The sequence below is a fragment of the Somniosus microcephalus genome, chromosome 11, assembly GCF_052327205.1.
Source record: "Somniosus microcephalus isolate GS21.2 chromosome 11, FLI_Smic_1.0, whole genome shotgun sequence".
Lineage (NCBI taxonomy): Eukaryota > Metazoa > Chordata > Chondrichthyes > Squaliformes > Somniosidae > Somniosus > Somniosus microcephalus.
This window is the reverse complement of record NC_140997.1, coordinates 192,922,575-192,945,514: the sequence shown is the minus strand read 5'-3', so window position 1 is coordinate 192,945,514 and position 22,940 is coordinate 192,922,575. Positions and strand designations below refer to the sequence as shown.

General features: G+C 43.5%; 1 protein-coding gene across 1 annotated transcript in view; it reads left to right on the top strand.

The window, feature by feature from the left end:
* The first annotated feature begins 3,140 nt into the window (after positions 1–3,140).
* Positions 3,141–22,940, top strand: part of LOC147111074 (filamin-B-like) — a 185,621-nt gene continuing 165,821 nt past the window's right edge. The window contains exon 1 of the mRNA XM_086001571.1: positions 3,141–3,226. The gene's annotated coding sequence lies outside the window, so the exon portion shown is untranslated. The remainder of the gene's footprint in view (positions 3,227–22,940) is intronic.

The following is a 22,940-nucleotide window of genomic DNA, read 5'->3' as shown; positions in this document are numbered from 1 at the left end:
AGAAGGGAAGTCTGGTGTAACGTGGCCAAAGTGCACAAACCGTGAATCACTAACTGAGGAATGCATTGAGAGATAACGTATGGAGTCACAAGACCAATGCACACAGGCCACAAGAATTTGCACCTGAAGCCAACTGTATGATGAAAGAAATGTATACGTGTAATGCACCTAATTGCAAACAGTAGCCACGACTCAGAACAAAACCTGTATATAAGGCAGGAGATTTTCAGCGATCGGGGAGCATTTGTCCCAGGATGAATGACTCCCCTGTCGACTTGTAAATAAAGTTGATTTACTGAACGAACCTCCGGACTCCAAGTGATTGATTGGGAATAAGGCGGATGTCGACTCTCTATATCAGAGGGTCCATCTGGGGGAGAAAAAGCTCTCCCGGTTTACCCTTACAGATATGCAAATTGACTATATTAGGTGAAATTTACATAAATTCTCTTTCAAACATAAATGTTGACACAAGCTGTTTCTTGGCAAATTCTACACTGTTCACACTATACTTGAATTTGGAAAGCTTTCTTAACATCACTGTGAACTCTGCAAATACTGATCTCTATATAATTCTGTTGATATATTCGTGTGATACAATTAACTTCCAGTACGTTTCTTTAACAAATCCGAACATCCCAAAAATCTCCTTCCTTTCTCCATGTATCAGTCTCTACCGTGACTCTTTCGACATTTATTCCAACCTGTTTTGTACCAAGGGATGTTCTTGGTGTACACAGCTTCAGTTCATTTGCAAGAGCTGGATTAATAGCACAGCGAATGCAGAATGCGGGCTTGCGAACAAGACTGAACCTTTACAAACAAGGTTCTCAACATCTTCATCAGGATATAATTATGTAGGCTTGACTATATAGACATAAGGATGCTAATCATTGGATGATATATTAATTTTCTCAAATTATTTTATGGTATAGCTCAATGTAAAAATAACCAATGTGCACACACGTATGGAAATGAAACTAGCACATGGAGCTGAACCGAATTCGACCCAAACCGCTATATAAAGATATTTTTCTCAAATACTTTCCATCTTATTAAAGTGGACATTCTTTATGTCTTCTGGTGCTTTTTGCTATGAAAATAATGAACGTGAAATTTAAAATGAGCTCACGTGAAACTATTTCGATAAATGTAACATCCTCGCAATAGATCTAATCTAACTTTTGCAGGCCAGATAAATTCGCCGGCGTCAGAAAGGAAACACTCTTAAGTAAAACCAGACATGCCAATGACATAATGTTCCCAGGACAATCACACATGATAGTTATGTGTATGACCTATATCTGTATAGTAATAGGGTCTTGTTATTGCCTCTCAGCAGACAAACAACAGTTATTAAACACAATTACAAATGTTGCAGCGTGCAGTTACTGCATTCGGTTAACATTTAACGAGGTAACGATCCATTGTACCTGACCACATAGAATGATCTAGAAACTATTAATAATATATTATAATGAGTTCCCAGGCCTCTGATTTTGACTCTTATAGTTCTAAATAGATCGCCGAATAATATTAAAATATTTGTACTAAATAAATGGATACATTCCTTAAAAATCGATTTGCAGTTTAACATAAAGTTGAACAATACCTGCAAGAATTTTTTTTATAAGGGTTGTTTATAACTATCCCGTGCAGATTTGTTTTATTAATAAATAATAATCGTGTGTCTAAAAGGTAATAAAAGTTGCGGTATGTTCAAAACTGCGGATTGAAAGTGTTCCCACATTCTAAATTGTAAAACAAAGGTAATATAACGCTCACTTTAAAACAAGGCCATGCTTCTTTTAGTGTCACTGGCGATTAATATAATCAAATATTAAACACAGCTTCTCGCCCTACGGGCTTCAGTTGAACTTAATGGTAACTGTAACCATGCGAACCAACTCGCGTGTAACCCTCCAATATGTCAGCAACTCCACGATGCTCTAATCTAATAACTGCGATGACTTCATGCTGCCTGCTCCCCCTGCTTTATGTGAAGTGCCCCTCACTCAATGGTCAGGAGCTGCCAAATCCCGCAGAGCGCACACTGGGAATGGGGGCCTCGGCCCTGGGGCTTCCACATCACAGGCAATAATTGCATTATCCACCAGCTACAAGGGCAGACCTGCTTCACACCCCATCCCCCTCCACTTCATTCTGTGCTTCGCAGTCGCATCACATCAGCACTAAATTGCTTCACCAGTCTTACGTTTCGTTGACCACATGGTTAACTACATCTTAATCAATAAAAGCTTCTGGCCATGCAGTGCAGTTTTTAAACAAAACGTGAAATTGAGATCTGAGGAAAAATACATTTACTTCATCAATAGTGCCGGGCTGTAGATCGTGTCAGTTTCTGCAAGAACAACAAACAGCCCTGCCTCTGTTACTGGTGAGAGCATCGTTTGCTCCGAACTGGTGAGCGAAAGGAATGTTGTTGGGGGGGTTCACAAATTGTGTAAACTCCGAATGATACATCATTTACTGTTTGTGATGTGTATTATTTTGTATATAAAGACCAACTATTTCACCAAAACCAGGGAACAGTGTTTTTAGCACCTGGCATTTGAACCTTGTTTGTAGGTGACGGGGAGGGTGCTGGTGGGTTTGTTTTGCCCAGTAATCTCACCCAAATTCCCCTTCTGGAATTCGGTAACTACAACTTCTCATCTTAAACACCCCCGTTTCCACATATTCAATTATCACCGGAACTGGGAATATCGATCGATAACTTTTACATTTTATTGTTTAAAGTACGATTCGTTAGAGCTTTTAGCGAATGTGTAATCTTAAGAATGAGACATTCAGTCAATTGTATTTAGAATGTATTGGGATTTGGGCAATGATTTTGCTCTCTTAAGTGCGTTCCTGCTGCCCGAGTTTACTTGTGTCAGTGTAACTCTGCAATATATAGCTATTTGCTTCCATCGGGCTATAGGACAATGGAAGGAAGGGGTTAATTTTTTTTTGGTCCTGTTAAATGAATGAACGTAGCGATGGCATTACGTAATGTTTTAAAAGACGAGCTCGCGGTGTGGGGGATCACAGCTTAAACCAGCTCCAGTCCTTTGTTGATTTGCACCATCCTGTTTAAAAACAGCGAAGCGCTTTCTTTCAAGGAAATTCAAAGGGCTTCGGCGCAGAAAGATCCCAGTTTGCCGGTGGACCAAACCAAAAGGGAAACAGATAGTTTGTCAATTTCAGTTGGTCCCAACTCTGGGTAAGTTTTACTGAGTGAGTTCTTTTTCTGTCTCTTTTGAGAACAGTCTGTAGCCTCGATCGCCAGAGAATTCCCGGATTTCTGGTTCACTTCAGCTGGTGACATTGATTTATAACAACACGAGAACAAATAATGGGAAACGTTCTCATTTTATAGAAAGAAAGTAACTTAATGGGCAAACTGGAGCGAACAGTAAAACGAGTGACGAGGGAGTGATGCACGTTCTCATTCCTAGCGTGTGATAGGAGAGTTAAGTTTATTTTATTGTTTTTTTTGCAAGAGTAAATAAATTTTACCACAGCAGATAAGGAATCGGAGCAATAAGGATATAAATGGGCTAAAATGAGATTTGTAAAGTCGGGACAAGTAATCGCGTGTCGCCTGTTTTTACTGGGCACGTGTTTTGAGATTGCTGTATGAATGAATGTGGATCAGGAAGACTCATTCGCACTACAACCGACATCGCAGTGTTGCAGTTTGTGTTCGTAAAGAGGTTAGCGCGAGTCTGTCAAGACAAACCGTGATAAAATCAATTGAATTTTGTTTCAATAAAATCGACCTCTTAGGCAAATATGAAATTGGGGCGTTCAAAAAAAGTTGTTCCCTTGGGCTGTGTTCGTACATTGGTTTGCGTTACCTTCCTAGAATCGACAAAAGCAATCACTATGACGGTAATCTGACTCGAAAGGGAGTACGTGTTTATTAGAATGGATTTAAATGTTAATGTTGTGCTTTAAAGTAATACCGGTGTAATGATGATACTTTAATACTGAGGCTCTCGATAAACACATTGAATAATGTCGCTGGTGCACGTGGCTGTGGCTGTGTGTAGGTGGGGGTGGAACTAGGTCACCAGGTCATGCCGTGTCCTGGGTTACCAAGTATGCCTGAGGTGCTGAAATTCAACGAAGCTCACACTGTTGGATAAAGGCTTCCTTCCTCTGTAGACTGCTTAGAGTCCTGGGTGAAATAAGACAGCAAATCTCAACCCAGTTCATAATACACGGGGAACCAGAAAACAAAATCGCCAACCAGACATCATTAATCCCACGAATTGGACACTCCCGGTGTAAAAAGAAAGTGTAACCAGTGCAGGGAGGAGAAGATGGGACTTTCCTGTGGTTGGAATGACGGACATTGGGACATGTTGAAAGTGCGAGTGCAGCAATAACTGTTGGTAGCATCAGTGTTTTTTGTTAAACCTGCCGATGGTGTAAAGTTGCCACTGGGCTTTCGATGGTCAACCTCGTCAAGGCCAACAGCAGGAAGCTGCAGTTCGGTGCGGGGCAGGGGATGGTGCATGATAACTGGCGGACTGGAGGCTGGCCGCATCACTGAGGGCAATAAACCTTTCCCCAGACTACAGGACTGATCGAACCAGCCGGCCAGTCATACTCGTTATAGGCTGCACTCTAATCCGACACAACCTTTATATTCAACTTTGAGGAAATCTCCTCCTACAGATATAGCCAAATTCTAACTCTTAGTCGCTGTTACCATTCGAGAGGGCCGATTAAACCTGCTCCACCAGGAACCCAGCACATGCTGCAGCAGAGTAGAGGGAGCTTTACTTTGCACTTAATCTCGCTGTACTTGACCTGAAAGTGCCTGATGCGACACTGAAAACAGTGTTTAAATCCTCAGCACTAACATTCATCTCAGTTCGTACAAAATGAACTGAATAATTAAAAAAAATAAAGCCTTGGTATGTTTAAAACCTCAAACACAACTTTATAATGTTTGCTGTTCACATATCAATAAGAGGGATTTCCTTCGTAAACTGAAGCGTTTGACATGTTGAAAGTGCGAGTGTAAGGTCCGAAAGGCTAAAGTGCTCATCCCAGCTTCCCTGAAGCGCCCCCTACTGATTTGTCTTAATGGTTGGCTTGGATTAATTTTTACAGACATTAATCATTACAAATAATCTATCCTTCTCCAGGCACTCTGTATTGAAATTTTATTACTTTAATTACACCATTACATTAGTGACTACACTCCAAAAGTACGTCATTGGCTGTAAAGCGCTTTGAGGCGTCCGGTAGTCGTGAAAGGCGCTGTATAAATGTAAGTCTTTCTTTAATAAGAATCTTTATTTGCAATCCAGTAGAATTCTTAGAAAATTATTCTCATAGTAAAAATAAGCCGCTTCTAGTAAGCACTGAGTGGGTAAAAGTATTTTGACGACTCTGGGATAATTCTGTATACTTCTAGTTAATAAAGTCTGACTAGATTTAAACATAGATATTCAAACCATTAATTTATCAATTCACTCATCATCGAGAAACCGCCTACTTCATGGACGTGTTGAATGCCAGCAGAACCAATCCTTAAATTTAATTGAATAAATAATACAAAGTAACTTCTCCAACGCAAAGAAGAATTTGCGTGAGTTTTACATTAAAATTCGCTGTTCAGATTAAAAAATAAAATTCAGGAATGTTGCCGTAACCGTTTGCTCCCATTCTTCTTTCTGTCTCTCGATCTGTCGGTTTATCTTTTTCGCTGCTGTCACACACTCTGTCTCTTTGCTGTCTGTCATGTTCTCTCCCTGGCGCTCTGCCGTGTGTCTCTTGCCTGTCTGCGATTCTCTCTTTAACTGCCTGCTGTCTGTCTGATGTTCTCTCTTGGGTGTCTGCCGTATCTCTCCCTCTACCTGGCTATCTGCCTGTCGGTCTCAGTCTCTCTGTTGTGTGTCTCTATCTCCCTTTCTGTCATTCCCTGGCTATCTAATATATAATAATGTTTATAAAGCCAGTCTCTTTCTTTCGCTGGGTCGATGTGCGTCAGTCCCGCCCCCTCACTCTGGCATAATAAGTAATAGATAGAAACTGTAATATATTTCGGCGCCATCGCCCTGTTTGGACTTTCTCCCGATCAAAGGTCGGAAGGAGGTGGGGCGGGTGGAGGATTTGTTCCCGGACTGAAATTTCGTCTGAAAGCTACAGTTTGTAGCTCTGCTTTCAGAGGCGGGCGGGGTTTGGCTGGTGTGCACTCAGTTAACAGATTCCCTCCACAGGCTTTGAGCCTGCAGTCCGGGGACAGGAAGAAGCATTGGCTGAACAAGGCCCCAAAAGGCCATGGTGCAAGGACAGGTTGGGACCCGCCTTCCCGATTACAACCATAAATACAATGTGCAGATTATGTCTATCCATTTTTTGCAGGTTATCTACACACAGAAATGTTTATTTACACATTTATACAAAATGTAACTAAATGTATGTGGGCTTGGGATTCAAAAGCACAATTTCAAAATTTGCGGATGACACCAAATTAGGGGGTGTAGTTCATACAAAGGAAGACTGCAACAAAATACATGAAGACATTAATAAACTTGTGGAATGGGCATGTAATTGGCAAATGAACTTCAATATAGGTAAGTGTGAGGTGGTACATTTTGGTAGGAAGAATAAGGAGGCCACATACTCCTTGGAAAATAAGTGTCTAAATGGGATAGAGGAACAGAGGGATCTGGGGGTACAGATACACAAAGCATTAAGGCTTGGCCGGGTAGGAAAGAGGGGGATTGGGGGACTTGATTGGGGCTTGGCCAGGTAGGAAAGAGGGGGATTGGGAGTTGGGTGATTGTGGCTTTGCCGGGTAGGAGAGAAGGGGATTGGGGCAAGGCCGGGTCGGAAAGAGGGGGATTGGGAGTTGGGTGATTGTGGCTTTGCTGGGTAGGAAAGAGGGGGATTGGGGGACTTGATTGGGGCTTGGCCAGGTAGGAAAGAGGGGGATTGGGGGTTGGGATATTGGGGCAAGGCCGGGTCGGAAAGAGGGGGATTGGGAGTTGGGTGATTGTGGCTTTGCCGGGTAGGAAAGAGGGGGATTGGGGCAAGGCCGGGTCGGAAAGAGGGGGATTGGGAGTTGGGTGATTGTGGCTTTGCCGGGTAGGAAAGAGGGGGATTGGGGCAAGGCCGGGTCGGAAAGAGGGGGATTGGGAGTTGGGTGATTGTGGCTTTGCCGGGTAGGAGAGAAGGGGATTGGGGCTTTGGTAGGGTGGAGAGGGGGAATGGGGGATTGGTGCTTGGCCGGGTAGGGAAGAGGGGGATTGGGGGTCTGGGGATTGGGGCTTGGGTGGGGTGGAGAGGGGGAATGGGAGAGCGTGGAGCCCAGCATTTCCTGCAGAGCTGGGAGCAGCAGCAACATAAGTGAGTGGGAATGGCACAGAGAGAGGAGCTGCCAGTAAAGGGGTGAGTGAAACCTGGGGACCTTACTGTGGGTCAATACTGAAAGATTGTTTCCACAGGTGGGTGAATGGGGGACAAGGGGACAGAGGCTGAGGATTCTCACTGGACAAACCAAGGGGGAAGGGAGAAGGAAGGTTTTTGATCTGAAGGCTATTAGACCATGGGATGCTTCATCACAAATGGCTATTGAGGCAGAGACTAGAGCATCATTTAAAAGGGAATGGGATTAATATTTGAAAAGAAGGAATATAAAAGCATCTTGGGGGGGATGGGGTTACAGGAGAGAGTGCCACAGGCAACAGGGCCGAATGGCCTCCCCGTGTGCTGTCATTTCTGTCAAAACTTTCCTTTTATTGGTCCAAGCCCAGGGAATGGTTTAGAAATGTTGGTGCTGAGCTAAGTTTTGGACGATGTGCCCTGTGAGAAGTACCCCAAACACCAAGCCCACTGCCCTTTGTGTGATCTCTCGGTTTGGTTTAGGTTGGATTGTGCCGGATGATTGCGACGTGCGAAGTCCAAATACAGATCGGCAGTGACTGAGACTCCCAGTCCAGAGTTGTCACCTTCACACAGAACCCGAGTCCAAACCAGAGTCCCGACATTCCGCCGCCAATGGGTTGGGCCCCCTAACTGCGTTGTCCTGGCGTGACTTGCCCTATTGTAGTTACATCACTGGACGGAAGAGTGAGGGAAGTGCTGGTTATTGTGAGCCAGTTCCTCTTCTCTGCATGTGTGCTGGATTTAGTTTCAAAGTCAAGCTTCTAGCAGTGCTTACCCTGAGGCTAATTTTCAGTTGCAGAATGGAATAGCTTATTTAATTTTAATTTCATTTATATTTTTAAAATGTATTATTAAGTTAAATACTTGATTGTGGTTTAATATAGTCAGAACAAATTGAGTACAGTACCACTGTAATTTTAAAAACCCTTTGTTCAGATTTCTTCCACCCCTCCCCTCCCCGCTATATGTCTCATATTCAGCAGCTGACCAATAACACTCTGCACCTGAGCACCAGAAAGCAGCCCAAAGTAAACCACTCGCCATACTTTTTCCACCTCCCTTCCTTTCCTCTACAATAGCAAAATACTGTGGATGCTGGAAATCTGAAATAACAACAGAAAATGCTGGAAACACTCAGCAGGCCAGGCAGCATCTGTGGAGAGAGAAACAGAGTTAACGTTTCAGGTCTGGGACCCTTCATCAGAACTGGAAAAAGCTGGAGATGTAACAGATATTAAGCAGGTGCAGAGACAGGGAGAGGGGGGGAGGGGTGGGGGTGGTTGGGAGGGGAGGAAGGAATTGAAGGAACAGTCAGTGCTAAAGTAAGAGGCAGGAAAGATAAAATGTTGCAAATGGGGATAGCAAAATCATACAGCATGAAAAATGGGAGCAGGGGTTATAGTCTGAAATTGTTGTACTCAATGTTGAGTCCAGAAGGCTGTAAAGTGCCTTCCTTTCCTCTACTGGTCTAGCCAGGATCATGAACTCAGCAGGATGGGAATTGTAGGCTCAAAATCCCACCATACCATTTAGCGGTACGAGCATACATCACCTTCATATTGTTGGGACACTAAGATACCTCACCTTCACAACAACCTTACATCTTTTTTGTTTTTTTCTGAGTTTCCCCTTTTCGATAAGTGCAGCTCAGAACAGAGTGATAGTCACAGTCAGTCACAGAATGTCTAAATGGTCATTAAAAAAAAAAATATGCAGCAAGTTGTTATGATCTGGAATGCACTGCCTGAAAGAGTGGCGGATGCAGATTCAATAGTAACTTTCAAAAGGGAGTTGGATATGTACTTGAAACGGACAAAAATTACAGGGCTATGGGGAAAGAACGGGGGAGTGGAACTAATTGGATATCTCTTTCAAAGACCGGCACAGACACGATGGGCCAAATGGCCCCCTTCTGTGCTGTAAGATTCTATCATTCTATTCTAAGGTATACAATCAAATAAGGTTTCTACACCATGAAGTTAATAAACATCAATGTTACTGAATGAATCTAAAAGTGTGTGTGAGTGTGTTATTTCTTTGAATTAGATTTAGTTCAGTAAAATCAAAGATTTGTCAAAGGACATCAGATCAATCAACTTAATACTGAATGTTCCTTGTCAGCCTATCTGCAGATCAAGAGAAGCTGAGCAAGTAGACAACGACTCTCTGACTGTTCAGCGGAATATATCCGATCTGGTTGGGAACAAAACGTTTTCTCTGAACTAAGACTTTCTGAGAGCTTGGTTCTGGAACTATTTCTTTACCTTTCCGTAATCTTTTTTCAGTTTTTAAGGAATCATCCTCCTTACTGGAACAAGATAAAGTGAGGAGTCACGTCCTTTCCAACTTCCTCCTTCACAAATGCCACCGCATGCCCTCTTTATTAAATCTTCACAATAGCTGTTACTTGTTGTAAACAAATTTGGAAGTGAAAGTACACCTGAACTTTTCAGAATACAGTATATGCCTTTCTTACCAATAGAAATTCAATGCTCCCATATTGTGATCAGTCCTTTTGTACAAATCACATTATTCCTCTTAGGATTTTGTCCTGTTTATTCCTGGATACATTTTCATATGTACACAAATGTGAGCATACCTAGAAAAAGCAAAGAAATAATAAAACTGTTCCCATTCTTTTCCCCCACTGTGTTTCACTTACATCCATTCAGGACTTTGTTTTGAAATCTAATATTGTACTAAAGTATTCATACAATGGATTATTTACTCTCATGATGCTTCTTTCTCGATCTCTTTGTATATTTCTCCTGTTTGTCTTTCCTGATTACTTATCATATTGTCTCAGTTTCTCTTGTTCTCGCTGTTTTTGTCTTTTCTACTGTTCTTACATTTTCAATCCACCTTAATTTCTTTTAATCTTTTTTCTCACTCCCAAATTTCAATAGTCTCAGAGCACAAGATAAGTAGCACACATACATACAGAACAACCCAACAGGCGTTGACAAGGAAATATACAAGATTGCCTTTTTGCCTGAGCATTGTAATTATTGGGCAACTGATGATCCTGGGAATTCCTTGCCTTGGTTTGTATTCCCACCAAAAGTTCTCATGAAATACACAGGCCCATCCCTAGGCAACTTAAGAGTCAACTACAAAGTCTGTCACTGGAGCCACATGTAGCCCAGACTGGGTAAGTGGGGCAGCTTTCCTTCCAAGAAGACCATTCCTAAACCAGTGGGGTTTTTACAATGTTCATGGTCAATTTTTTTCTGCTGCCAGCTCACAAATCACCAGATTTAATGAATTAAATTTCACCACTTGCCAATGGTAGAATTTAAAGTGACAACCTCTGAGTTGCCAGTCCAGTACGATAATCAATACATTATCATTATGCCATTGGAGACTGAAGTTTAGAGCTAAATCACATCCTATATACAACTGAATATTGTTAAGAGGATTTAGTGTCCTTTTAAGAATCACATCTGTTAAGGGAAAGATAAGAACAAATAAAATGAAAAATATTACTTTATGTTTAGATAGATGTTTGTGGGGGAAAAAATTGAAAAATGACTTGCATCCTGAAGCAAAATTTTATCTCTGTGACTGCAGGGGAGTAAGTTAAGTATTTCTACATTTAGTAGTGAGCTCCTTAATAAGTTTACCAGACAACCTATTGATGATAAATTGCCAAAGTGTTTATCAATTTTTTAAAAAGCACAAGTTGTTACACTTGAGCAAATGGTCGCATCCCTCAAAACGAACCTTATTTATGATATGAAATCTGTCACTGTAATGCAAGAAGGTAAAGCCTCACATCACGCAACAGTCACTCTCGAATCTGTGTGCTGTTTCCAATAGCGCCATACACCCTGATTTTAAAACATTTCTTTGTTAATCGTGTATAAATTGTACATAAGAACATAAGAAATAGGAGCAGGAATAGGCCACTTGGCCCCTCGAGCCTGCTCCGCCATTCAATAAGATCATGGCTGATCTAGGGCTCAAAGCCACTTCCCCGTCCACTCCCCATAACCCTTCACTCCCTTATCTTGCAAAAATTTGTCTATCTCCGCTTTAATGTATTTAATGACCCAGCCTCCACGGCTCTCTGGGGCAGAGAATTCCACAAATTTACGACCCTCTGAGAGAAGAAGTTCCTCCTCATCTCAGTTCTAAAAGGGCGACCCTTTATTCTGAGACTGTGCCCCCGAGTTCTAGATATCCCCATGAGGGGAAATATCCTCTCTGCATCTACCCTGTCGAGCCCCCTCAGTATCTTGTATGTTTCAATAAGATCACCTCTCGTTCTTCTAAATTCCAATGAGTATAGGCCCAGCCTGCTCAACCTTTCCTCATAAGTCAAACCCCTCATCTCTGGAATTAACCTAGTGAATCGTCTCTGAACTGCCTCCAATGCAAGTATATCCTTCCTTAAATAAGGAGACCAAAACTGTACGCAGTACTCAAGGTGTGGTCTCGCCAATACCCTGTACAGTTGTAGCAGGACTTCCCTGCTTTTATACTCCAACCCCCTTGAAATAAAGGCCAACATTCCATTTGCCTTTTTGATTACTTGCTGTACCTGCATGCTAACATTTTGTGTTTCATGCACAAGGACCCCCAGGTCCCTCTGAACTGTAGCATTTTGTAATCTCTCTCCATTTAAATAATAGTTTACTTTTTTATTTTTCCTGCCAAAGTGGATAACCTCGCACTTTCCCACATTATACTCCATCTGCCAAATGTTTGCCCACTCACCTAGCCTGTCTATATCCCTTTGCAGATTCTTTGAGTCCTCTGCACAACTTACTTTCCCACCCACTATCATCCGCAAACTTGGCTACATTACACTCGATCCCTTCATCCAAGTCATTAATGTAGATTGTAAATAGCTTCATGAGGGCTGACCACAATCATATTTTCCCTACACCAAAGTTACTTGGACCAAGAGTATCACTACTCTAAATGTAGTACAGGTAGACTATCCTTTATCCGAAAACCTCGGGACCAGCCGTGTTTCGGTTTTCGGAGAATTTCGGATTTCGGAAGGTGGGTCGGCAGGGGTCCGCGGGGGGGTCGGCGGGGGGTCGTGCGCACAACTTACGCTGACGCGCAGCGTAAGTCGTGTGCACGACCCCCCGCCGACCCCCCCCCCCCGCGGACCCCCGCCGGCCCCGACCCCCGCCGACCCCCCCGCCGGCCCCGACCCCCGTGGACCCCCGCCGGCCCCGACCCCCCCGCAGACCCCTGCCGACCCCCCCGCGGACCCCCGCCGGCCCCGACCCCCACCGACTTACGGTCGGGGTCGGCGGGGGGGTCGGGGCCGGCGGGGGTCCGCGGGGGGGTTGGCGGGGGGTCGTGCGCACGACTTACGCTGACGCTCAGCGTAAGTCGGCGGGGGTCGGGGTCGGCGGGGGTCCGCGGGGGGGTCGGGGCCGGCGGGGGTCCGCAGGGGGGTCGGCGGGGGGGTCGGCGGGGGTCGGGGCCGGCGGGGGTCCGTGGGGGGGTCCGCGGGAGGTCGTGCGCACGACTTACGCTGGACTTACGCTGACCGACAAAACCTTCGGTTTTTAGAGGGTTTCGGTTTTCGGAAGTCCGGATAAAGGGTAGTCTACCTGTACTAGTGACAAAGTACAATTACATTTGTCGAAAACTTTTTTGGGGATTGCTTAACTACCAAAACAAATTTTAAAAAGTCTACTGACAGCTTAAGCACAAAGGGGAACCAGTACCACTTTTAACTTCTCTGCAATTTTCAGTCTTGTATTATTGTGAAAGTCCTGTTAGATTTCTGGTGCTAACAGCTGTTTACGCCCTGTGTGACTATTCTTATATTCAAATGTAAGAAGTCACACAACACCAGGTTATAGTCCAACAGCTTTATTTGAAATCACAAGCTTTCGGAGCGCTGCTCCTTCTTCAGGTGAAGTGGAGAAATGCATAAAGACACAGCTTATATAGTCAGAGAATCATGTCAGATGTTTACAGGTAACCTTTCCAACTGCCATTTATCACACCTCGGCAGAGAGATAATCACAGCAGTCAAAGGTGTGAATGGTGTCCAAACAGGTCAGTCAGGGAAACATTACATCAAAGAACAATGAGGTGGGGTCACAAGGGGTCAAATATTGCAGATGCTGGGGTCTGTATGAAAAACAAAAAAACAGACAAAAGACTTCTTTTTTTTTGGCTGGAAATCACAGCAGGTCCGGCCGCATCTGTGTAGAGAGAACAAGCCAATGTCGACTCGAGTCTGGATGACCCTGTATCAGGTGGGGTTACATGTAGCGTGACATGAACCCAAGATCTCGGTTGAGGCCGTCCTCATGGGTGCGGAATTTGGCTATCAGTTTCTGCTCGACGATTTTGCGTTGTCGTGTGTCTCGAAGGCCACCTTGGAGAATGCTTACCATGTCTTATATTCAAGGTAGATTACACTTCAATACCAGTAGGGGGTAGCATTGCAATAAGCTCAATCAGAAAGTTAGAAATTTATTTTCCGAGCCCTGTTTCTATTGACTCTCCAAACTCCTAATTATCTGTGTCAACATTACAAAATAACATTGTGCAGTGTTGCGATATACGTCTAATGGTGCAGTAGAAGACAACGCTACAACTGGGCTGCACCTTATACTTCATCTATTTCTCACTGTGCAAACATGCCTGTATAATTTCTTAATTATTTGATCTCTATCTGATCACACCTATACAAGCAACTAAACTCCCACGTTGTTACTGGAATATAACATCAAATCAGGACATGTACCATTATTTATCTATAATTTTGCACCTCCTACATCACATTTCTGTGGTTTCATCACTGATGTCAGTCTGGCAATCTTTGTGCTTGTATATGAAGGAAACATAAATAAGAGATTGGGGTTTAGTTTTATTTAGAGGAAAAAAAGTAAGAGAATGAATTAACAAGATGCTTTTATCACTTTTTGTCGTGTACATGTACAAGACCCTGATGCCAAAAACCCACATTGATTAGATAGCGAGAAAGAAAAAAAAGAACTTGCATTTATATAGCGCCTTTCACAAACTCAGTACGTCCCAAAGCGCTTCACAGCCAGTGAAGTAATTTTGAAGTGCAGTCACTGTTGTAACGTAGGAAATGCAGCAGCCAATTTGCGCACAGCAAGCTCCCACAAACAGCAATGAGATAAATGACCAGATAATCTGTTTTAGTTACGTTGGCTGAGAGATCATTATCGGCCAGGACACTGGGGTGAACTCCACCACTCTTCTTCGCAATAGAGCCATGGGATATTTTACGTCCACCTGAGAGGGCAGACAGAGCCTCGGTTTTAATGTCTCCTCTGAAAGACGGCACCTCCGACAGCGCAGCACACCCTCAGTACTGCACTGGAGTGTCAGCCTAGCTTTTGTGCTCAAGTCCTGGAGTGGGGCTTGAATCCACAACCTTCTGACTCAGGCGTGACTCAGTGAGTAATTGCCTACACCTTCCATATGTTCCTCATGCTATCTGCAATCTTATGAGTATCCTCATGCTCTAGCTTTGGCTTTGTCCCTTCCCAGTTGGTGGTCTCGGCCCTGCTGTCACTATTCTATCCCATGGTCAACAATAGCGCAAAACAAACACAGAAATTAAAATGACATGGAATATATCCTGGAAGGATGTCTCCAGGATAATATCCAGCCAAAATGGAGGAAATTCCAGATCCTGTTGTCTCTGTATAACTGTTTCACGCAAAGGGAGGTAGAAGTTTGGAACTCTTGTCCGCAAACAGCAGTTGACGCTAGATCAATAGTTAATCTTAAATCTGAGATTGATAGATTTTTGTTAACCTTGCTGCTTACAGCTGGTAACAAGAATCAAAGTGGGTGAAATTCCGTTGGCTGCGCCACCTGTTAGCGCCTTAAGAGGGCGCTAAGTGGGTCGCAAGCCAACTGGCGCCCGGGCACGGCACTGTCCACGCCTCCCACTAAATTCCGCGGGACGCTAGTGGTGGCGCTAGCCGTTAGCGCTGCGCAGCGCCCAATGACGTCATCGGTATGCACAGCGCCCCGCTGACGCCCCGGCCGTGATATTTGGAAGCGCCCCCTGATTTACTGCCGGACGCTATGTCCGACCGGGGAGGCGCAAATTAAAGGAGGTGCGGGGCAGCCATTTTTGATGTTGGCCGCCTGCCAGCACCTGCCTGCGCTCCCGTCCCCGGCCTCCTGAACCCCCCCCCCCCCCCCGCGCAGTGCCGGCTGCGTTCCAAGAGCCCGGCACTTCTCCTCGGAGCCGGGCTCTTTTGCCTGCACTCGCGATCCTCGGGGGCCCAGCTGGGCCCCAGATCACGCTGCACAAGGCCCCTCCCCTTCAAGAATATTCACGATATTCAGTCGCAGCGCCCCAAGAGGGATGCGGGGCGCCTCCAGTAGCGCCGCGCTTCCCTTTGGGGCGCTACCACTCAATTTCCGGCAGGCGGCCGCGAATGCTTCCGGGGCGCTACTTTTAGCGCCCTGGCGAGGCTGGCGCCCCAAACGGGGTTATACTCAATTTCTCCCCAAAGACTTTCCAATAGAATGGGTGTGTGTGTTTTCAGTTACCAAGATAGGCTAAAGAATTGCTTAATTAATGTTGTGAGGAAACAACATCAAAGCTGGCTAATTAGCATCTTAACTACCTTCTGTCTCAAACACCCCTTTTTTAACTTGCGTGAATACGCACTTTAAAAAAAACATATAAAATTACTCTTTTCCCACATCTATTCTGTGGAAAAATGGTCAAAATATCCTGAAACGTGATGGGCACCATCTCAGCTGGCAGAGTGTCTGAGTCTCCCAGAAGCTTTGTTATTTCTCATAGTTTGATATTCCAAGAATGCATTTCTAAAACAATAAAGAACTTACTTCAATTCTTACAATCAACACAAAACCAGTTTGTACTTTTATTGGCCTCATATCTTAGAAAAGCAGCAATTGATTTGAGCTCCCAGAAACAAACACTTCTCTAATTATTTGAACACTCCTGCTTTTTTCAAATATAGATGGTCGGCAACAGATGTCAGTTTAACTTGACAACATTAAAAATGTTTTTTTGTAAATGTTGCAAATCTGAAATAAAATACTGGAAATTACGCAGCAGGTGTGCCAGCTTCTGAAAGAGAAAAGACAGGTTAATGTTTTAGGTGGAGACCCTTTATTAGTTCCTAAATGTTAACCTGTCTCTTATCAGCCTTTTCTGTTCTTACTTCATTTTAACCTCCTGTTTCCCTGCTTCTATCTACATTCTGTCACCAGTGTGGCAGCTAGCCAGATATCCTAAGTGTCCAATGAATGATTGGAATTCTGACTAGAAACCTTAGAAAGAATTAAACGTGTCTGAAATTGGGCAGCTTGTCAATATAGTACAAATGAAGACTGAAGCTGCAGTTACATTCTGCTACAAGATGCAGTTTGTGCTTTGAATATCTGCCATATCTGGTCATAATTACAACAGGCTGAAAATATCTAAGAGACCAGCTTTACATTGATTTTTAAATTTAAAAAACAAATTCCTGAAAATTAGAGATGGGGGATTAGTCAGGTCTCTTAGATTCAGAGTCCCAGATCTTACAGTCCCTGACATCATTGCACATTCCAATGCTTTCATCCAATTTTTTCATCATTTACTAACTAAACTGCAGTGCTTCAGCAATATTGTATTATTTGTTCTTGTAACTGTGTACAAAACAATACATTTTGAATTGAAGATCCAAAATATTATACAAAAATGTGTTGTAATTATACAAATTCTATACAATAGTAAAAAAAAAAGCCCAAAATAGCACAACATTTTGAAGGATAGTTTAATATAATTGCAAAATGATACATTTTGGTAGGAAGAACAAGGAGAGGCAATATAAACTAAAGGGTACAATTCTAAAGGGGGTGCAGGAACAGAGAGACCTGGGGGTATATGTGCACAAATCGTTGAAGGTGGCAGGGCAGGTTCAGAAAGCGGTTAAAAAAGCATATGGGATCCTGGGCTTCATAAATAGAGGCACAGGGCAGGATTTTCATTGTGCCGTGGAGGCGGGATTGGAGGCGTGGGGGGGGGTTAAAATCCCGAAATCGGGGGTCCCGACACCATCCCACCCCCAATCCGCCTCCAAGCCAGTTTCAAAGGAGGCAGGTACCTGCCCCACACTGGGACCCGCCTCCCCGAGGCGGGAAGGGATTAGTGCCAATTAACTGCCTGTTAACAGGTAGTTACAGGCAGTTTTTAGCCTAATCCCTATTTTTAAGGTTGAAGTGTGGGATTCCCGACGGCTCCAAACCACGCCAAGTTTGCGAGGCGGGCCGTCGGGTTGAAGGACTTGGAGGGTTCGAGATGTCAGTGTTCTGGTGAGTGATGTGCGCATGAGTGCAAAGGTAAGTGTGTTTGGTGTGTCTAAAGTGATTAAAGAAGTTTAAATTACCTTTTCTTACCTTTACAGCCTTCCTTCCTTTAGGTCTCGGGAGTCCCTCATCTCACCGGCACAGAAAGCAGAATGGCTGCGAACTGTCAAAAGTGACAGCCTTCAGCTTTCTGTGCAGGAAAGTTTTCTAACTGAGTCTGTGGAGAAGGACTCATGTTAGAAGTAAGACTGTCAGTGTTTGACAGCTTCAAAGAGCTGTCAAACACTGATATTTCATCTGTCAAAACCTCTTGACAGATGAAATTTCAGTCTGTGACGTCACCTGTTGCCGGGTGGCCCTTAATTGGCCTGCTGAGCCCGCTAGGCGGGCTCAACAAGGTCAATCAAGTGAAAATCGCGTGGATTGGCCACATCTCGATGGAGGCGGGACAACAACCCCGAAAGTTGTAGTCCCGCTTCCATCATGTCCCCTGAATGAAAATCCAGCCCATAGAGTACAAAAGCAAGGAAGTTATGATGAACCTTTATAAAACACTGGTTCGGCCTCAGCTGGAGTATTGTGTCCAATTCTGGGCACCGCACTTTAGGAAGGATGTGAAGGCCTTAGAGAGGGTGCAGAAAAGATTTACTAGAATGGTTTCAGGGATGAGGGACTTCAGTTATGTGGATAGACTGGAGAAGCTGGGATTATTCTCCTTAGAGCAGAGATGGTTGAGAGGAGATTTGATAAAGATGTCCAAAATCATGAGGGGTCTAGACAGAGTAGATAGAAACATAGAAAAATAGAAAAATAGGAGCAGGAGTAGGCCATTCGGCCCTTCGAGCCTGCTCTGCCATTCATTATGATCATGTCTGATCCTCTATCTCAATACCATATTCCCACTCTCTCCCCATACCCCTTGATGCCTTTTGTGTCTAGATAGAGAGAAACTGTTCCCATTGGTGGAAGGGTCGAGAACCAGAAGACACAGATTTAAGGTGATTGGCAGAAGAACCAAAGGCAACATGAGGGAAAACTTTTTTACGCAGCGAGTGGTTAGGATCTGGAATGCACTGCCTGAAAGGGTTGTGGAGGCAGATTCAATTGTGGCTTTCAAAGAGGAATTGGATAAGTATCTGAAGGAAAAAATTTGGAGGGTGGGGGAGTGGGACTAGCCGAAGCGCTCTTGCAGAGAGCCGACATGGGCTCGATGGGCCAAATGGCCTCCTTCTGTGCTGTAACCATTCTATGATTCTATGATAAACTTTAACATTGATACATTTTCAGATGATAATTAAATAACATTTAGTAACCATTTCAATCCATAATATGCTTCCACATTGATTTGCAATTGCCACTCCTTTTCAGCATCTTAACACATGCTGTGAACCATAGGTAAAATTAGCAATTAAATAAATAATTTCTAAATTGTAGCTGTTGTACAATTTACCGGCAGATAATAAGAGGGAATATATTCAGAAGGAAACTGTTTTGTAAAATTTCCTGTTTAAAATAATTACAGGAAACTTTGTGCTATCCGGCACCGACGGGACCGAGCTGCTGCCGTTCCCTCGAAACTGCCGGACACTCCAGAGCTAATGTTGAAACATACGGATCCGTATGAATCAACAAACCCTGTTGCCTCTAAACAGTCGGCAAGCATCTCTGTAGCGTCTCTAGCTGAAGCTGTTGCTTAGCTACAGACGTTGCAGAGCTTGACTGTTCAAAAAAAGCAAAGAAAAGAAACGAAAAGAATAAAAATCGGCTCCTGATTTTTGCCGGTGACTCCAGCTTGCCGGACGGTTCACCTCCGGATAACACAAAGTTTCCTGTAATTGTTGGCATAGCTCAGTTTTTGTAGTGTTTTCCTACATATAACAAATGTTTCTTGGTGAAAATCCTGGAATTTACTATTTAACACTGTCATGAGAGCACCGTCAGCTCAAGGACTGCAGCAGCTAAAGAAGAAGGCCACCTTCTCAAGGCAATAATTGCAGCCTTGCCAGCATCGCCCATAAAGAAAAAGAAAAAGACTTGCATTTATATAGCACCTTTCATGACCACCGGATGTCTCAAAGCACTTTACTGTCAATGAAGTACTTTTGAAGTGGAGTCACTGTTGTAATGTGGGACACGCAGCAGCCAATTTGCACACAGCAAGGTCCCACAAACAGCAATGTGCTAATGACCAGATAATCGTTTTTTGTTATGTTGGTTGAGGATAAATATTGGCCAGGACACCGGGGATAACTCCCCTGCTCTTCTTTGAAATAGTGCCATGGGATCTTTTACATCCACCTGAGAGAGCAGACGGGACCTTGGTTTAAATGTCTCATCTGAAAGGTGGCACCTCCAACAGTGCAGCACTCCCTCAGCACTGCACTGGAGTGTCAGCCTAGCTTTATGTACTCAAGTCCCAGGAATGAGACTTGAACCACCAACCTTCTGACTCCAAGGCTACCAACTGAGCCACAGCTGACACATGACACTACAGCCATATCCCAAAAACAAATGAAAAATAAAATATCTGGTGTTCCCATAATAAAGGTTAGGGCTAAGATCATAAAGAATGGGTGATGTGGTCCTACAGAATTAATCAGAAGCATATTACAGGTTGTGCACATTTGCATACTCATCAGTAAAGTGGCAACTCCTACTTTATTAAACTCCCTCTCCATTTCTGAGATACAAGGCAAAAGTTGTCAGGGTATCTGCCAACCGACACCCACTTTCCCACTCCCAAAAAATGCTTTTCTCTCCTTTACCTCTTTCAGGCCACCTTGTGTCGAGCATCATCTCCCGGACAAGAGATTGTTCGCAAGTGTCTACTAATGTTGAGTCAAGTACCAGGAGACATACAGGAACAGCCTCTACATAGGGCAAGGGGACATAACCTTAAAATCAGAGCCATTCAGGAGAGAAGTTACGAAACACTTCTTCACGCAAAGGGTGGTAGAAGTGTGGGACTCTCTCCCACAAAAAGCAGTAGATGCTAGCTCAATTAATTATTTTAACTCTGAGATCGATAGATTTTTGCTAGACAAGGGTAGAAATTGATATAGAGCCAAGGCAGGTGGATGGAGTTAAGATACAGACAGTTTCCTAGCTGATAAGGGAATAAGGGGTTACGGGGAGAGGGCAGGGAAGTGGACGTGAGTCTAAGTTCGGAACAGCCATGATCCTATTGAATGGCGGAGCAGGCCCGAGGGGCCGTATGGCCTACTCCTGCTCCTACTTCTTATGTTCTTATGTTATCAGCCATGTTCTCATCGAATGGAAGAACAGGCTTGAGGGGCTGAATGGCCTACTCCTGCGCCTATATACGAGGCTTACTCACTGCACATATAGGGCCAGTTAGATTCCAAATTCAAATCTGTAACTCCTTAAACACTACAATAACACTGCACTGTCTGTCTGTCCCTTTCCAATGCTACATTTTTTATTTCATTATAACTTTATTTATGCCTGAATTTTGTGCTCATCGAGGTAAAGTATGCTTTGTGGGGAGATAAGACATTTTCCTCCTTTGCACCAGCATCAGCTTCAAGCATTCTCAGAATATTTGTAACGTAACTTAAATGAGCTCCTGCCACTTTGCCCCAACTACGTCCTCAATCTTATCTGCACTAATGCAAGATCTTACATCAGTCATTTTTACAGGCCCTATGAGTGAAGTTGCCCAATATGTGAATCAATGTATTAGGTCAGGTTTGTGACAACAACATGCCCAAACTTGTTGCACTTTAGCGTTTTATCAATCATCTCACCATCTGTCTGGACTGAGTTCAAACACTGGTCCCAAATGTGCAATTAATTACTCTACTGCATTCAACATTGTTCTGACCTACTGAACCACCCAGACCCCACTCCAAATATTGTTGAAAGACCAAGAGTATAGGATGGATTGTTTTAAGTTTCATTCTTAACCTATATAGATGTACAAAAAGAATCTTCTTACATCTCATGCCCTAATGTATGCTAACTAAGTATACACCAGACTCTTTAATGCAGTCTCTAGCAGCCAAGCAGAATGTATGGTTATAAATAAGGTGAACAGAAATTGTTTGCACGGCGGTGCTAATCGTTATAGAATCACCATGGAGTCTTACAGCAGAGAAGGAGGCCATTTGGCCCATCGTGCCTGTGTCAGCTCTTTGAAAGAACTGTCCAACTAGTCCCACGCCCTTGCTCTCTTTCTCCATAGCCCTGCAAATTTTTTCTTTTCAAGTACATATCCAATTCCCTTTTGAATGTTACTATTGAATCTGCTTCCACCACCCTTTCAGGTAGTGCGTTCCAGACCATCATAACTCGTTGCATCAAAAAAATTCTCCTCATCCCCCCTCTGGTTTTTTGCCAATTATCCTAAATCTGTGTCCTCTGGTTACTGACCAGTGTAATTTACTTACATTCTTTAGAAATCCCCTTTTTTTAGCTGCTTTTTCACCTGTTAGTTTTTTAATTGTTCATGTGGTTCTTAAAATTTTAACACACAAGTGTAGCAGTCATGTAGGTATATTGTTCAAATGTAGTATTGGCCATAAATATGGTAATTGTGACTGAGAGACCACTAGTTTCAAGGTAAAAGGGGATAAAGGTGAATACGTGAGGCAAATTGGACATTTGATTTTGATTCAGAAGAAACCCGACAATCTTTCTACAACAACAACTCGAATTTATATAGGCCCTGAAATTAGGCTCGGGAGCTTGCCGCGCGTGCAAGCCCCCGATGTGCACTTACCCAGCGCGCTGACATTTCAATCCTGGCTCGCATTGCATTTCCTCTCACTGGCCCGCTTGAGGTCCTGCCGCGCTGTGCGTGCGTGACCCAGCGGCGTACTTAGTGCGATGAGCCGGCTGGGATCACGTGAGCACAGGGCAACCAATGGGAGGTTGCAAAAGTTCATTCATGAGTTTGATAGTGAGAGCTGTCAAACTCATGAAAACTCCTGGCCCCAAAACACTACTTAAACTTGAAAGAAAATTAAAAAAAACATTGCACTACTTAAATGAACCATAAATAACTGTAAAAAACTATTTTAAACAATTTTAAAATTTGAAAAAAATTATTATATAAAAAATCGGGGCTAAAACTAAACTTACCTTACTGTAAATTCTTTAAAAATAATAAACCTGTGGAAAAAAAAATTATAAATTGTATTAATAGACCACTTACCTGTAAAACTAAGTACTTATGTGTGGTTTTTCAATGCGTAAAAACTGGAGGCCTT